The sequence below is a fragment of the Borostomias antarcticus genome, assembly GCF_949987555.1.
Source record: "Borostomias antarcticus genome assembly, chromosome: 21".
NCBI lineage: Eukaryota > Metazoa > Chordata > Actinopteri > Stomiiformes > Stomiidae > Borostomias > Borostomias antarcticus.
This window is the reverse complement of record NC_140254.1, coordinates 20,295,012-20,305,642: the sequence shown is the minus strand read 5'-3', so window position 1 is coordinate 20,305,642 and position 10,631 is coordinate 20,295,012.

Below are 10,631 nucleotides of genomic sequence, written 5' to 3'. Positions count from 1 at the left end.
TTCTTTCTGGAGCATAATGAGTTTGTCCTGCTGTATGGCTTGGGTCATCTGGTACATTGTGTGGACAAGATATTGTGTGTGTGTGTGTGTGTGTGTGTGTGTGTGTGTGTGTGTGTGTGTGTGTGTGTGTGTGTTCCTTTTTTTTATGTGGGTGTGTTTCTGTATTTCTGTGTGTGTGTGTTTCTGTATTTCTGTGTGTGTGTGTGTGTGTGTGTGTGTGTGTGTGTGTGTGTGTGTGTGTGTGTGTGCGTGCGTGCGTGTTTGTGTGTGTATGCGACTATGCGTGTTTCTCTATTTCTGTGTTTGTGTGTGTTTCTGTTTTTCTGTGTGTGTGTGTTTCTGTATTTGTGTGTGTGTGTGTGTGTGTGTGCGTGTGTGTGTGTGTGTGCGCGAGCGAGCGTGCGCCCTGCCCCTCCCTCGTTATTTTCCCAGGGAGATCAGAGGGGGTAATTGCCATGTGTTGTCAGGGGGCTCACTTGTCAGATAGAGCTCCCCATTGTTTCCTGTGCTAATGCCCCAGGAATGCCCTCACAAGGGCAGGATCTGCCTGTGCCATGAACTAATCCAGGAGAACTCAATATCCTATATCCAGAGGCTACACAACACAAGGGATTACACCAGTCATATTTAGGTGTTTATCTTGCATCATCTTCTCAAGGATGGACAAATTATGGATTTGTATAGAATCGTTTCGAATATCAAACATTCGCATTCATTTTTGCTAATGGCATCATCTTGCTATATTATTATATTACATTTGGGGTGTTTTTCCGCAAATATGAATTTATTCTATATATTCATTCATAGTTCTTTTCCCCTCACCCAGGTAAATGACAAATCGTATTGCTACTGTATCAGTAATACAATTCTGCGTGGGAGAGCATGTTTAGTGGTGTACAGTACGTGTGCATACGTGTGTTTGTCTATTGCACGTGTGCGCTTGTGTGTTGCGCTGTGTCAGCGGACAACGAGGGTTGCGTGAGATTGAAGAGTGCGAGGAGTGTGTGGGATTAAGAGTGCGAGGAGTGTGTGGGATTAAGAGTGCGAGGAGTGTGTGGGATTAAGAGTGAGCACAAACATTCCACAGGTCAAGGATTGATCCTATTAGCATGCTGTAATGAACCCTAACACTCAGGCCACCCCTGTTATTTTAGAGAAGGAACGTGAGTTTACCCCACTAATGCCCCTCGCGCTCACCCCTCACCCTGGAGACAGATTTCACCCCAGCGCTACACTCAATCTGATTGGCTTTTTACAAAGTGATATAGGAGCTTGATCCATGCTAGCCTTTTTTTGTAACATATTTAGGCTGACACAATATTAGAGTTGTTTTGCCTTCAAGAACATAACTTTGAACACAAAAGTATCTTCCTCTCCAAACACTGTACAATAATTAGTAGGCCTAAGCTACTGTTTGACTATTCACTATGGGACTATTAACTATGGGACTATTCAGTATGGGACATTCTTAACAGGCCAGTGTCCCACCACAGATACAGTGGAGCAGCCTGGGAATACGCTCCCTTTATGTGTCTGTTGACTGAGGCGACTGTTTTCCCTGAAAGAAATGTCCTGGACCGATGCTCATTAATCATATGGAATATTCAACAGAGCCAGCAACCCCCCCCCACACACACACACACACACACACACACACCCGCCTCTCTCTCTCTCTCTCTCTACACACACACACACACACACTCAAAAACACACACAGGCCCCTCCCCTCAGCACACTGGGGAACAAACAGGGTTCTGTCATTGGTTCCAGCTGGTGAAAGAGACAAAGCTATTTTCTCAGCGTCAGCTCCGCCCCTCCGACCAGCTTACCTCGCGCAGGACAGCAGCCGCCTCCCGAGGGGAGACCACAATGAAGACGTTGAAAAAAGATCTAGAATAATGTCTTTGGTTACTCTTATGCACCAAAAAATGTTTCTTTCCCTTGGTGTCGTACTACTTGGTGCCCCTTAAGGCGGATGAACCATACGACCTACAGGAAAGTCAACAAGCCCCCTTGGCTACTCCACACAGAACCAGAGTTCTGGACAGTAGACATCTGATTTAGAGGATTTGGTATCTCGCTATTGTACCAAAACAAACAAACAAACACAAACATCTGTATTCATCACACAGTGACACACACACACACACATCACACAGTGACACACACATCACACAGTGTAGCCGGCAGTGCCGAAACACACACTCATAGATGGCTGGAGCGTGATGAAAATGTTCTCCCGCTCTTAACCCATCCCGTCGTCCTTCCCCCAAGGGCAGCCGGGAGCAGACAGTAGGCAGCGTGCATGCTGGGACGTGCCCGGGCACCAAGTGCTCCTGTCTGTCTTCGCCAGGGACGGACAGTGTTAGCGATCTGTTCTTCAGTATGTTTTTCATATTGGGTTCTTCATGGGGGAAACCCTTGAGAACACGGGGAGAACATGCAAACTCTGCACAGAAAGGCCCGGAGACCTTCTCGCTGTGAGGCGACAGTACAAGGTACTACACCACTGTGAGGGGACAGTACTAGGTACTACACCACTGTGTACTGTGAGGGGACAGTACTAGGTACTACACCACTGTGTACTGTGAGGCGACAGTACTAGGTACTACACCACTGTGTACTGTGAGGGGACAGTACTAGGTACTACACCACTGTGTACTGTGAGGGGACAGTACTAGGTACTACACCACTGTGTACTGTGAGGTGACAGGACTAGGTACTACACCACTGTGTACTGTGAGGGGACAGTACTAGGTACTACACCACTGTGTACTGTGAGGTGACAGGACTAGGTACTACACCACTGTGAGGGGACAGTACTAGGTACTACACCACTGTGTACTGTGAGGTGACAGTACTAGGTACTACACCACTGTGTACTGTGAGGTGACAGTACTAGGTACTACACCACTGTGTACTGTGAGGCGACAGTACTAGGTACTACACCACTGTGTACTGTGAGGTGACAGTACAAGGTACTACACCACTGTGTACTGTGAGGGGACAGTACTAGGTACTACACCACTGTGTACTGTGAGGGGACAGTACTAGGTACTACACCACTGTGTACTGTGAGGTGACAGTACTAGGTACTACACCACTGTGTACTGTGAGGTGACAGTACTAGGTACTACACCACTGTGAGGCGACAGTACTAGGTACTACACCACTGTGTACTGTGAGGCGACAGGACTAGGTACTACACCACTGTGAGGGGACAGTACTAGGTACTACACCACTGTGTACTGTGAGGGGACAGTACTAGGTACTACACCACTGTGTACTGTGAGGGGACAGTACTAGGTACTACACCACTGTGTACTGTGAGGGGACAGTACTAGGTACTACACCACTGTGTACTGTGAGGGGACAGTACTAGGTACTACACCACTGTGAGGGGACAGTACTAGGTACTACACCACTGTGTACTGTGAGGCGACAGGACTAGGTACTACACCACTGTGTCGCACCTGAGCGATTTTGGTGTTCAGTGTCTTGCTCAAGGGCACTTCAGCAGACAGTCGAGAGCTGGGATCGAACCTTCGACCCCCAGCCGCCCTCTCTACCTCCTGAGCTACACCCCGCCCTCCTGAGCTACACCCCGCCCTCCTGAGCTACACCCCGCCCTCCAGAGCTACACCCCGCCCTCCTGAGCTACACCCCGCCCTCCTGAGCTACACCCCGCCCTCCTGAGCTATACCCCGCCCTCCTGAGCTACACCCCGCCCTCCTGAGCTATACCCCGCCCTCCTGAGCTACACCCCGCCCTCCTGAGCTACACCCCGCCCTCCTGAGCTACATCCCGCCCTCCACGGGTCGTGCTGCGGTCATATAGGCGATATACCAACCCTCCAGGGAGTTATTGCTTTTATACAATGGTTAAAATATCGGGAGACATTATGGGAAAAATACAGACTATTTCATCGTCTTTTCTATCGATTTCAGTGACCTCCAAGAAAAGCAGCTCCTACAAACATTACAAACATGCTACTAGAGAATTTCAAATTGTTTATGATAAGATTCCTAGGAGCCGTAAGCGAAATGGAAAGTGTCCGTTACCTTTGCTTTCAGCAAGTTTCCTCTCCCTCGGTACCTGCTGTCCCATAGCGACAAAAAGCGAGCCCTAGCAACAAAAACGAATGTCAGACGTCCCTTTGATAGCAGCCAGCGAGCCGTGAACGATACTGTTCTGTTTGTTTGCCGTGCAGCAGAACTATCAACTTACCAGTTGTCAAAACAAAATTCCTACAAACTGGTTACGCCAGAATCGTTGTATTTCCCCGACACCGTCAACCCCAACACCGACCCAACACCGTCTTACAAAATGATCAACTTCCTGTTGAGGGGACGGACTGGGCCTCTGAGAGGACCTGAGTGCTTCAACACTTTGGGGACTTTGTTCCTGGCGGCAGGTGACTCTCTAACTGTCCGTCCAGTACTGAACCTCCACCTGTCCGTCTCACCTGCCTCTTTACATGAAGGCCATTTACAGCACCTTTATGAAAACATCAGAGCGTTTACATATTTAATAGTATTACTGTACACAGATGTTGAAGGGCTGCAGTACCAAAAAGCATCTGTTGAACGTTCTCTCTGTTCTCTCTGGGTTCTGAAAGAGGCCGGTTCTGTCACCGTGCAGGCCGTTCTCACGCCGAGAACAAAACACTACAACTCCAAACCGGAGGCACGAATAAATAATGGATGTAAAAGCTTGTAGGCAGGATTTGTAGAGTTACCAGTGTTTTACTTCTGCACGTGATATTCTACAGATGAAACGTCTGGTTCAAATGCTTAGTCATCCTGGTGTTTGAGGTCAGGCTTTGTTGTGTGTATTACAACCGTTTTAGGCTGTTTTTGTTGGCTGGACGCCGGTACCTTAGTACTGTAATAACCTAGGCCTCTATTGTTTTCACCTTTTTGGTGGTTTAGTTGCATAACGAGGGAGGCTGAGTGAGCTATGAGGTCACTCATACAGTATCTTCTAATGCCTCATATGAACTGTTTGTTTGAGTGTACAGATGATTGGCAAGCGGTGTAAACACACTACAGACAGGCACACACACACAAACACACACACACACACACACACACACACACGCACACAATCATTTACCACACATATAACGTTTTACTACTAGTACTACTAACCCTAACAAACAGGCACACATGCTGCAACACATTACTGACGTGTGTGTGTGTGTCAGCCTGCCCAAGAGTCCTGGTTATTACATCTATAGACTCATAGATGAAGAGTCCTGGTTATTACATCTATAGACTCATAGATGAAGAGTCCTGGTTATTACATCTATAGACTCATAGATGAAGAGTCCTGGTTATTACATTTATAGACTCATAGATGAAGAGTCCTGGTTATTACATTTATAGACTCATAGATGAAGAGTCCTGGTTATTACATCTATAGACTCATAGATGAAGAGTCCTGGTTATTACATCTATAGACTCAAAGAGGTGCTGGAAAGGAGGGTCCGGCCGATAGTCGAACCTCAGATCGAAGAGGAACAATGCGGATTTCGTCCTGGTCGTGGAACCACCGACCAGCTCTTCACTCTCGCAAGGATCTTGGAGGGGGCTTGGGAGTTTGCCCAACCTGTCTATATGTGTTTTGTGGACTTGGAGAAGGCTTACGACCGGGTCCCCCGAGAGGTCTTGTGGAGGGTTATGCGGGAGTATGGGGTGAGGGGGTCCCTACTTAGGGCCATCCAATCCCTGTACACCCAGAGCGAGAGCTGTGTCCGGGTCCTCGGCAGTAAGTCGTCTGCCTTTCCGGTGGGTGTTGGCCTCCGCCAGGGCTGCGCTTTGTCACCAATCCTGTTTGTGATTTTCATGGACAGGATATCGAGGCGTAGCCGGGGGGAGGTGGGTTTGCAGTTCGGTGAGCTGGGGATCACGTCACTGCTTTTTGCAGATGATGTGGTCCTGATGGCATCAGCTGCCTGCGACCTCCAGCACTCTCTGGATAGGTTCGCAACTGAGTGTGAAGCGGCTGGGATGAGAATAAGCACTTCTAAATCTGAGGCCATGGTTCTCAGCAGGAAACCGGTGGCCTGTCCGCTCCGAGTAGGAAATGAGTCCTTACCCCAAGTGAAGGAGTTCAAGTATCTGGGGGTCTTGTTCACGAGTGAGGGAACCATGGAGAGGGAGTTTGGCCGGAGAATCGGAGCAGCTGGTGCGGTTCTGCAGTCGCTTTACCGCACTGTTGTGACGAAAAGAGAGCTGAGCCAAAAGGCAAAGCTCTCGATCTACCGGTCTATCTTCGTCCCCACCCTCACCTATGGTCATGAAGGATGGGTCATGACCGAAAGAACGAGATCACGGATACAAGCGGCCGAAATGAGTTTTCTCCGGAGGGTGGCTGGGGTCTCCCTGAGAGATCGGGTGAGAAGTTCAGTCATCCGGGAGAGACTCGGAGTAGAGACGCTGCTCCTTTGCGTCGAAAGGAGCCAGTTGAGGTGGTTCGGGTATCTAGTGAGGATGCCTCCTGGGTGCCTCCCTAGGGAGGTGTTCCAGGCGTGTCCGGCTGGGAGGAGGCCGCGGGGTAGACCCAGGACTAGGTGGCGGGACTACATCTCCGCACTGGCCTGGGAGCGGCTAAAGATTCCCCAGGCAGAGCTGGTTGATGCTGCTAGGGAAAGGGATGTCTGGGGCCCCCTGCTGGAGCTGCTGCCTCCGCGACCCGACCCTGGATAAGCGGATGAAGATGATGATGATGATGATGACTCAAAGATGAAGATTCCTGGTTATTACATCTATAGACTCAAAGATGAAGAGTCCTGGTTATTACATCTATAGACTCATAGATGAAGAGTCCTGGTTATTACATCTATAGACTCATAGATGAAGAGTCCTGGTTATTACATTTATAGACTCATAGATGAAGAGTCCTGGTTATTACATTTATAGACTCATAGATGAAGAGTCCTGGTTATTACATCTATAGACTCATAGATGAAGAGTCCTGGTTATTACATCTATAGACTCATAGATGAAGAGTCCTGGTTATTACATCTTTAGACTCATAGATGAAGATTCCTGGTTATTACATTTATAGACTCATAGATGAAGAGTCCTGGTTATTACATCTATAGACTCATAGATGAAGAGTCCTGGTTATTACATCTATAGACTCATAGATGAAGAGTCCTGGTTATTACATCTATAGACTCATAGATGAAGAGTCCTGGTTATTACATCTATAGACTCATCAAAGAAGCACAGATAGAGACGAACTCACCGATGCTTTAAAGACAGACAGACAGACGAAACCTAAATGTCCCTATAAAGACTTGTCAAACTTTTAGAATGTGGGATCTCTCAAAAATGAGAACCCATTTGACGCTTCAACTCTTAAAGGATAAGGACTCTGAATTTCATGTTTGGCCCTATTCCTGGCTTCACTGGCATGTATCTGACTAGTACAGGTTAAAATATTTTTGTGCAGTACAGAGTTCTGTGTCAATAACGTCGGCGTGCGCACCCTGGCTCGTTGCTTGCTATGGTCACACTCGAAAAACTCTAAAAAGTATGATATACATGGATTTCAAGTTCAGGAATTACATGGTTTATGCTGACCAAGTTCTGAAGTCGTCCTGTAAACACCATAGGTCCTTTCGCCTCTGCATTTCGAAACAACAGTCACTTGTAAACTGTACTAATTTCACCGAACATAGAACAGCCATCCCTTCACGTTGTAAACCTCTGCGAAATTCGGATTCGGATGAATTTCGCGGAGGTTTACAGCGTGAAGGGATGGCTGTTGTATGTTCGGTGAAATTAGTACTTTTTACAAGTTACTGTTGTTACACCGTGTCCTAATGGTGCGTTCGTTTATAACTGGGAGGTGGCAAAGTGCGACTTGCTACTAGGAATGATTAAATAAAACACCTCATGAACTCGCACTTCCTCGTCGCAAATTCGGATATGTTTCTCAGCCTCCAGTTGCTCGAATGCACTAGATATAACTAGATAACTGTGATATAATGGTATATAGATATAACTAGGTAACTGATATAATGGTATATAGATATAACTAGGTAACTGTGATATAATGGTATATAGATATAACTAGGTAACTGTGATATAATGGTATATAGATATAACTAGGTAACTATGATATAATGGTATATAGATATAACTAGGTAACTGATATAATGGTATATAGATATAACTAGGTAACTGTGATATAATGGTATATAGATATAACTAGGTAACTGTGATATAATGGTATATAGATATAACTAGGTAACTGTGATATAATGGTATATAGATATAACTAGGTAACTGTGATATAATGGTATATAGATATAACTAGGTAACTGTGATATAATGGTATATAGATATAACTAGGTAACTGTGATATAATGGTATATAGATATAACTAGGTAACTGTGATATAATGGTATATAGATATAACTAGGTAACTGTGATATAATGGTATATAGATATAACTAGGTAACTGTGATATAATGGTATATAGATATAACTAGGTAACTGTGATATAATGGTATATAGATATAACTAGGTAACTGTGATATAATGGTATATAGATATAACTAGGTAACTGATATAATGGTATATAGATATAGCTAGGTAACTGTGATATAATGGTATATAGATATAACTAGGTAACTGTGATATAATGGTATATAGATATAACTAGGTAACTGTGATATAATGGTATATAGATATAACTAGGTAACTGTGATATAATGGTATATAGATATAACTAGGTAACTGTGATATAATGGTATATAGATATAACTAGGTAACTGTGATATAATGGTATATAGATATAACTAGGTAAGTGTGATATAATGGTATATAGATATAACTAGGTAACTGATATAATGGTATATAGATATAACTAGGTAACTGTGATATAATGGTATATAGATATAACTAGGTAACTGTGATATAATGGTATATAGATATAACTAGGTAACTGTGATATAATGGTATATAGATATAACTAGGTAACTGTGATATAATGGTATATAGATATAACTAGGTAACTGTGATATAATGGTATATAGCTCGAATGCACACAGGTCGGAGGTAGGTATTTTCCCACTTGCGACTTGCCACCTCCGACCACAAACGAACGCACCATAACTGGACGCGAGCGACGCAGCGTGAAGCGGTGCGACGTTTTAACTGCCCTTTTGACGCTCGCCCTGTTCCTATTTTCCTCCTGTCGCTCGCGTTGACAGGCGTTCGTTCTTTAACTGTCTTCAGTTGGGAATATAGACAAATGACGTAACAGAAGAGGAAATTTAACGGTTTCAGTTAGGACAGCAAGCATGCGTTCTGTTGCTCGCGTCGCAAGCAGTTAGGACACGGTGTTAGCCGTCTGTGTGTCTCTCCCCTCAGCTGATCTCTCTCTGGGCGCTCAGCGAAGCTTGCCCGAGTCGCCGTCAAACTCATAATTATGCAATCTGTGACTGAATATAAATGGGATAGACCAGAGTTTGATGAGGAGGAAAGGGAAAGGATCAATTATGAAGTCGTTGCACCTCTTATACGCCACATGAGGCTTAACGGCGCCCATTCCAAAATTGGCCAAGTTTTATGTCAAAGAAACAGAGAGAGAGATAGAGGTTTGAGGCTGAGGGTATAATACTCCCAACATGGATACATTGGCATGGACTCACTGCCTCAGTTTTCAGAATGAGAAGCGTGTAAACACACAGGCCGTAGATTGCACACAAAGTCACAGCATAACACTGCCTGTGTTGGGTTTGAATCCCAGTCAGGCCCGGCCGCGATGTGAGCGGTTCGCTGCCTGTGTTGGGTTTGAATCCCAGTCAGGCCCAGCCGCGATGTGAGCGGTTCGCTGTCTGTGTTGGGTTTGAATCCCAGTCAGGCCCAGCCGCGATGTGAGCGGTTCGCTGTCTGTGTTGGGTTTGAATCCCAGTCAGGCGCAGCCGCGATGTGAGCGGTTCGCTGTCTGTGTTGGGTTTGAATCCCAGTCAGGCCCAGCCGCGATGTGAGCGGTTCGCTGTCTGTTTCCTGAGTGCAAGTCGCCTTGAGGGGAACTGAAATCTGGCCTGCTTGGGTTTCTCTTTTTCCCCTCCCGACAGTCAGCAACTCTAACCTCAAACGTCTGTGGCAAAAGTATGTGTGTGTGTGTGTGTGTGTGCAAGTGTGTGTGCGTGTATATGTGTGTGTGTGTGTGTGCAAGTGTGTGTGCGTGTATATGTGTGTGTGTGTGCAAGTGTGTGTGCGTGTATATGTGTGTGTGTGTGCAAGTGTGTGTGCGTGTATATGTGTGTGTGTGTGCAAGTGTGTGTGCGTGTATATGTGTGGCCCTGCTTGTGTTTAATTTATGTGGTGGTTTTTTTGTTTGCTTGTTGTCGGTGTCACACGAGCCCCTCCAGGGGTTGCATTTTTAACGATCAGGGTAAGAGGAGACGGAGCTATGGTTTGAGGTGGCTGCTCGATCGCGGTTGGTCGATCTGCACAGCAAAGCATAATCACCAATTACCGGACCCACCACCACCGCTACCAGCCCTCGCTAAGTCACCCCACCATTCTAGCAGATAGCGCCGCCGCTAAGTCACCCCACCATGCTAGCAGATAGCGCCGCCGCTAAGTCACCCCACCATGCTAGCA